Source organism: Cebus imitator, unplaced genomic scaffold (assembly GCF_001604975.1).
Source record: "Cebus imitator isolate Cc_AM_T3 unplaced genomic scaffold, Cebus_imitator-1.0 Scaffold19, whole genome shotgun sequence".
NCBI classification, from domain to species: domain Eukaryota; kingdom Metazoa; phylum Chordata; class Mammalia; order Primates; family Cebidae; genus Cebus; species Cebus imitator.
In genome coordinates this window covers 1240993-1247675 of record NW_016107334.1, presented here as the reverse complement: position 1 = coordinate 1247675, position 6683 = coordinate 1240993, and the positions used below count along the sequence as shown (strand labels likewise).

At 44.6% G+C, this 6683-nt stretch overlaps 1 protein-coding gene across 3 annotated transcripts in view; it reads left to right on the top strand.

Annotated features, from left to right (window-relative positions):
• Nucleotides 1-6683, top strand: part of ABHD2 (abhydrolase domain containing 2, acylglycerol lipase) — a 112211-nt gene that overhangs the window by 11197 nt on the left and 94331 nt on the right. Inside the window, exon 2 of one of the 3 annotated variants that reach the window (XM_017517646.2) lies at nt 4393-4486. The exons of the other annotated variants lie outside the window; for them this stretch is intronic. The gene's annotated coding sequence lies outside the window, so the exon portion shown is untranslated. The remainder of the gene's footprint in view (nt 1-4392; nt 4487-6683) is intronic. 3 annotated transcript variants of the gene reach the window in all.

Genomic DNA, 6683 nt, shown 5'->3' with positions numbered 1-6683 from the left:
TTTTTGTATTTTTAGTAGAGATGGGGTTTCACCATGTTGGCCAGGATGGTCTCGATCTCTTGACCTCATGATCCGCCTGCCTCGGCCTCCCAAAGTGCTGGGATTACAGGCTTGAGCCACCGCGCCCGGCCATATCTTGTATATTTTTTCAAAGATCTTTTATGTGTGTATCTATATCCCTTTTCTTTCTTTTTTATATAACTGGTAGCATATTGTACATGTTGTTCAGCTCCTCGTTTTAGTCACTTAACATGGAATTATACATATTAGCAAATTTCTTTTTTTTTTCTTTTTTAAGACAGTCTCACTCTGTCGTGCAGGCTGGATTGCAGTGGCAGGATCTGGGCTCCACCTCCTCATGTGATCCTCCTACCCCAGCCTTCCCGGTTGCTGGGACTACACCACACTCTGCTAATTTTTTTTTTTTTTTTTTGTAGAGATGGGACTTCACCATGTTGCCCAGGCTGGTCTCAAATTTCTGAGCTCAAGTGATCCAAACACCTCAGCCTCCCTAAGTGCTGGGATTACAGGTGTGCACCATGGCACCCAGCCAAATTTTAGCAAATTTCTACATATATTGTTTGGCATCGTATTACTTTTTCTCATGTATCCAATTATGTCAATATAATTTTCTAAAATTGAGGGATATACATTATTCCTAGGATTATGTGACTGCACTAAAGTCCTCACAGCTGAGAAACGTTCTTTTTTCTCATTTGTTCAGGAGGCATTTATTAAGCCCTTTCTCTGCTGGATGCTGTGCCAGACTCTGCCCTGAGGAGCCTCCCTGGGGCCTGGACACCATGTGCCCCACTCTGGGCCACAGAGGGGGCTTTCCACAGTACTAGCTGAGCTTCCAGCCTCTTACAGCTCCTTGTGTGGCCTGAACTGTATTCACAATGTAGACATTAGCTTCTCAGGTTCCAAATATCCTGGTTGCAGTTTCCTCCTCTATTCTGATCATGTAAATAAAGTGCCTGCTCATTCCTGTCAATGATGTTTACAAATGTACCCTTCTAAATAGTGGGATGGGAAATGCCAAGTAGATTATAGCCAAGGATATTTTTCCCAATTTAGAAAACATAGTTGCTTTCCCTCCATCTATTATTAATATCATCTATCAATCTATTGACTTTACATAGAAATTCTGGATATTGCACTGAAATTGCAAGAGAAATCAGCACTTTGCAACAAAAGAGCTTATAAGGGGAATGCAGATTTCTTTAAGTCTCTCTATGGATGGGCGGAGAGGCATTATGGAGCTTCTATAAGGCTAGAGTATCAAGTCTGAAGTGGTCAGAATCTATCCAGCTCTGCAAACAGCCTATAAGATGGGTGGGTGCCTTGCTTCCCTGTATTCCCAGAGCCTTACCAGGGCCTGGCACAGGGAGGGCCCCTGGGCCTCAGTTTCCTTGCTTGCATTAATAGTAACTCATAGCTGTTGTGAGCACCAGATGAGGTAGATGCACTTTGTCAGTAAATTCAGCACTTAGTGTCCACTATCGACACAAATGCATTCTGTGACATGTTTGAGGAGTAAATGAGGTAATGTATTAAAATCACAAACACTTTATAAACTACACAAATAGGACAGTTTATTGTTATCTAGCTTTGTTCCTTCATTTAAAGTTACCGTGATTTAACTAGGCTCAGTGGCTCATATCTATTATTCCAACACTGTGGGAGGCTAAGGTGGGAGGACCACTTGAGGCCGGTAGCTTGAGATCAGCCTTGAAAACATAGTGAGACTCTGCAACAACAACAACAAAAAATTTAATTAGCCAGATGTGGCGGCACATACCTGCAGTCCCAGTTACTTGGGAAGCTGAGGCAGGAGGATCACTAGAACCCAGGAGTTCAGGGTTGCAGTGAGCTATGCTTGCACCAGTGCACTCCAGCCTAGGTGACAGAGCAAGACTTTGTCTCTATAAATTTAAAAAAGTAAAAATAAAAGTCTGGGTTCAGTGGCTCATACCTGTAATCCCAACACTTTGGGAGGCCGAGGCAGGTGGATCACTTGAGGCCAGGAGTTCAAGACCATCCTGGCCAACATGGTGAAAAATACAAAACCAAGCTGGGTGTGGTAGCACACACCTGTAATCCCAGCTACTCGAGAGGCTGAGGCACTAGAATAGAATTGCTTGAACCCGGGAGGCAGAGGTTGCAGTGAGCCAAGATCACTCCACTGCACTCCAGCCCGGGCAACTGAGCGAGACCCTGTCTCAAAAAAAAAGAATAAATAAAAAATAAAGACAGTGATTTAAAGATAACATATCAGAGACAAAAAGCAATACTAGACCCTAGGATGAGAGTCTTTGATCCCTAACTTATGGTTCACAGATTTAGTATTTTGTCTGGGCAAGCTAGTAGAGGAAATAATGGTCTGGAATGGGAGAAGGAATGTGTGTGTGATCCATATGTTTATCTGTAGAAGATACTTAAATTAGCATTGGTCATGATTGCTCACGGGCAAGTCAAGACCAGACTAACCAGGCTTGAGGACCTAGACATTTGGCTCTGCACTGGAATCTTCCAGCCTTGGTGAATGAAGTCTCTCCTTTGTCTTCTCTGGTGAGTATACCACTGCCAAGTTCACATTGTGTTGTTAATTTTTTTTTTTTTAAGAGACAAGAGTTACCCAGGCTGAATGAAGTAGTGCAATCATAGCTCACTGTAGCCTCAAACTCCTGTGCTCAAGCAATCCTTCCACTTGCCTAAAGTCACATGACTAGTAAAAAATGTAGCTACTGGCCAGGCGCGGTGGCTCACGCCTGTAATCCCAGCACTTTTGGAGGCCGAGGCGGGTGGATCACGAGGTCAAGAGATCGAGACCATCCTGGTCAACACGGTGAAACCCCGTCTCTACCAAAACTACAAAAAATTAGCTGGGCATAGTGGTGCGTGCCTGTAGTCCCAGCTACTCAGGAGGCTGAGGCAGGAGAATTGCCTGAACCCGGGAGGCGGAGGTTGCGGTGAGCCGAGATCGCGCCATTGCACTCCAGCCTGGGTAACAAGAGCAAAGAATCTTATTTATTTATTTATTTATTTATTTATTTTTTTTTGAGACGGAGTTTCGCTCTTGTTACCCAGGCTGGAGTGCAATGGCGCGATCTCGGCTCACCGCAACCTCCGCCTCCCGGGTTCAGGCAATTCTCCTGCCTCAGCCTCCTGAGTAGCTGGGATTACAGGCACGCGCCACCATGCCCAGCTAATTTTTTGTAGTTTTGGTAGAGACGGGGTTTCACCGTGTTGACCAGGATGGTCTCGATCTCTTGACCTCGTGATCCACCCGCCTCGGCCTCCAAAAGTGCTGGGATTACAGGCTTGAGCCACCGCGCCCGGCCTAGAATCTTATTTTATAATTTTACCAACCTCTTAATCTATGTTCAACTACAGTTAATTGTATTAAAATTTATATTTTCTGGACCAAATAAGCTTATGTCAGTTGGAAAATACCACAGACAATTTTGTTGCATTGTATGTTCTGGAGAGAATAGCAGAAATCATGAATCTTATAATAGTATTTCAGTATTTATCTGAATGTCAACAATCAATGGGTAGATTTCCATCTACCTTCTCTCTGGGGGCCTTTCCTTTCTTCTGCTTCCTCCAGCATCCTGTTTTATCTTTGAATATATTTCTTTATTTGTGAGACAGCAGTTTCTGGGTAGATCGTAACTCTTTGAGCCTGGTGAGATGTTCTTGAGAGAGTGTGAAAGAAATATGCCTTGGGACAGTAACTCCTCTGAGCAATGGAAAGGGAAAACTTTCATTTTTGGATGGATAATTATCTGCCTGAACTTTGAGATGTTTTTTAAATATCCAAAAGCTGCTGACAGCCCAGGCCACAGTGAGCTTCTCTCCTATGTACAGTGGCATGGCAATTACTCATAAAGGCCTGTACCTCTCCGCCTAATGTAATACTCTCCTGGCAAGAAACTTCTGTTCAGAGAACCACAATGGTGATGTTTTAGGCTAATGCCACAGATGTAGTCAATCAGTAAATATTTACAGAGTGCCCACTATGTACTCAACACCCTAAATTTAAATTTGTGTAGAACTTAGACATGAGGATTGAATTACAAGTGCATAGAACAGAACCCCCAACAGAGACATGAATCACCACTTTTATGTAGAGATAAGACTAGCAAATTTTCTAGTTATGAAAAGGTAGTTACATAGCATGAAGGTGAGAAATGGTATGATTTTTAGAGCCTGGAAGAGATGGGCCCCCAGTGAATATCAGCAGATTATACAAAACCAGTTGGATGCCATCAAAGGCTTACAGTGGGGCTCAAACGGTGAAAGCCAGTGCTGGTCCAACATTGCCATGAGTCATGTAGGTTACATGTAGCCAAATAAATGCTTCTCACACCTATGTCCTCATGTCAGCCCCTCACAGGAACAACAGTGCACAGCCCTACGCACACAGTCAGGCAGCACATGTGTGGCATCATCTTCCAGACTGACATCTGGAATCCCCCTTGTAAGTAAAGCACTGAAGCTTCATTCCACAATGACTCACTGCCACTGCTCCCAAACACATCCCTCTTGTCCGTCTGCCCATTTCCTGACCGCCCAGCATTCTTGGGCCCTAGCTCATATGTGAGTCCAGCCTGATGTCTGCATCCATCCCTCCTTCTCACCTTCTCTTCTGTTCCACCTCTTCCAGTGGTTCTCAGCTACGAGTCTACCTCCTCCTTCTTTCTGCCTGCTTTGTTTGAATTCCTCCAGTGTTTATAGTTGGTATTTCAGAGTACTTTCATTGGTACTTTGATGCAACCTAAAGTTGGTACTTTAGTACTTCATTATATACAGATTTGTTGTACTCTTTTCCAATCATTTTATGGATGCTGTGTATTATACTTCTTTCATAACCCCCACGGAGGTTAGAGTGATATTTTTGGTCCCTATGGGGAGTGAGGTGGAATGTCAGGAGGGCATAGTTTGCAAAACATCCCCCCAGTGGGATTGATGCCTTTTCAGCGGGTTCTGTCCTCTTTGTTTGTAAGCTACTGCTTGATCTATGAGGGTGCTCCCTACTTATGCCAGTGAATTAATTTTTGGTAAGCGGGGTAATTTTCTTTCCCAGTCTCAGAGAAACACTTCTGCCATTTGTGATGAAATCGTCTTCCTGGATGGCCAGTTCCTTGCCTCCCAGGAAACTGATGAGGAGGCAAGACAAATGTATTAGGAAAGCCCAGCAGAGGAAAAACTCCTGTGGAGTGAGTGGCGTAGGTGTCTGCTTCATGTAGGGCACTCCTGCTCTGTAGTGTAGAGTATTTTTTAGGTGGACTAGAGGTGGACTCGGAGCAAATGCCCGCCTGTTACAGGCAAAGTTCACACAAAATACAAAGAAGGCTGCTGTAGAAGTTGGGACTACAGGTGCATGCCACCACACCCAGCTAATTTTTGTATTTTTAGTAGAGATGGGGTTTCACCATGTTGGCCAGGATGGTCTTGATCTCTTGACCTTGTGATCCACCGGCTTTGGCCTCCCAAAGTGCTGGGATTACAGGTGTAAGCCACTGCTCCTGGCCTGCTCTTTTTTATAAGAAGGTACTGCCATGGTTTTCGAAATTCACTTTACAGCCATATCTCAAGCCAAGATATCTCAGTCCAGGGCTCACCAAATCCTCGATCCAATGGGCCACTAAACTTAAAGGCAAAAATACGTCCATTTGTCTCCAAAATGGCTTCACCCAGAAATGAGTGTAGAATGAAATAATACGATTAAACAGAATATGGCAAGACTGCAAGCAGAGGGGAGGAAACAGAAACCAGAGACAATTAAGAAACAGTTCTGCGTGCTGGAAAATGATAATGGATCATTTTTCTTTTTCATCTCAGTTTGTGATTCAGTCTTTCTGGTAATAGATCATTCTTTAAGCCTGCCGGAACTGCAGAGAAGATGCGCATGTCCTTTCGCTCTTCCTCCTCTTCCTGGGCTCAGTCTGCACCTCTTTTCGAGCCTCTGTGACACAGTTGTGTTTTAGAATTCCTGAACTAGATAGACATCCTTTTCCAGAACTGTTGGCTGAACCTGTGTTCCTGAGATGGGAGAAAAGAGCCATTTCCACAATGATGAGCCCATCTGCAGTCTGCTCCTAACAGCTGCTTTTCGTGGCTCTGAATCAAGTTGGAGAAATCATCCTGGATCTCTGGAGCCATCCCATGCTTTTCAGGGCCTAGCAAGACATCGCAGTCTCCCTTAGCAAACAAAGGCAGAAGCAAACCTGTATTGGGCTGGGCCTATTTCCCTAGCATGCATGTAGCCATGTGTATGGCTACCAAGCAGCACTGTTTAAAGACAAGAACCGGAAAACTGTGGATCAGACCAAACGTGTACATAGGTATGTGTATGCACCCTCCCAAGACTAGTGACAAATCTTTTTCTTTTTTTCTGAGACGGAGTCTCACTCTGTCATCCAAGCTGGAGTGCAGTGGCACGATCTCAGCTCACTGCAAACTTCGCTTCCTGGGTTCAAATGATTCTCCTGCCTCAGCCTCCCAAGTAGCTGGGATTACAAGCATGTGCCACCACACCTGGCTAATTTTTGTATTTTTAGTAGAGATGGGGTTTCACCATGTTGGCCAGGCTGGTCTGGAACTCCTGACCTCCGGTAATTCTCCCATGCTGGCCTCCCAAAGTGCTGGGATTACAGGCTTGAGCCACCATGCCC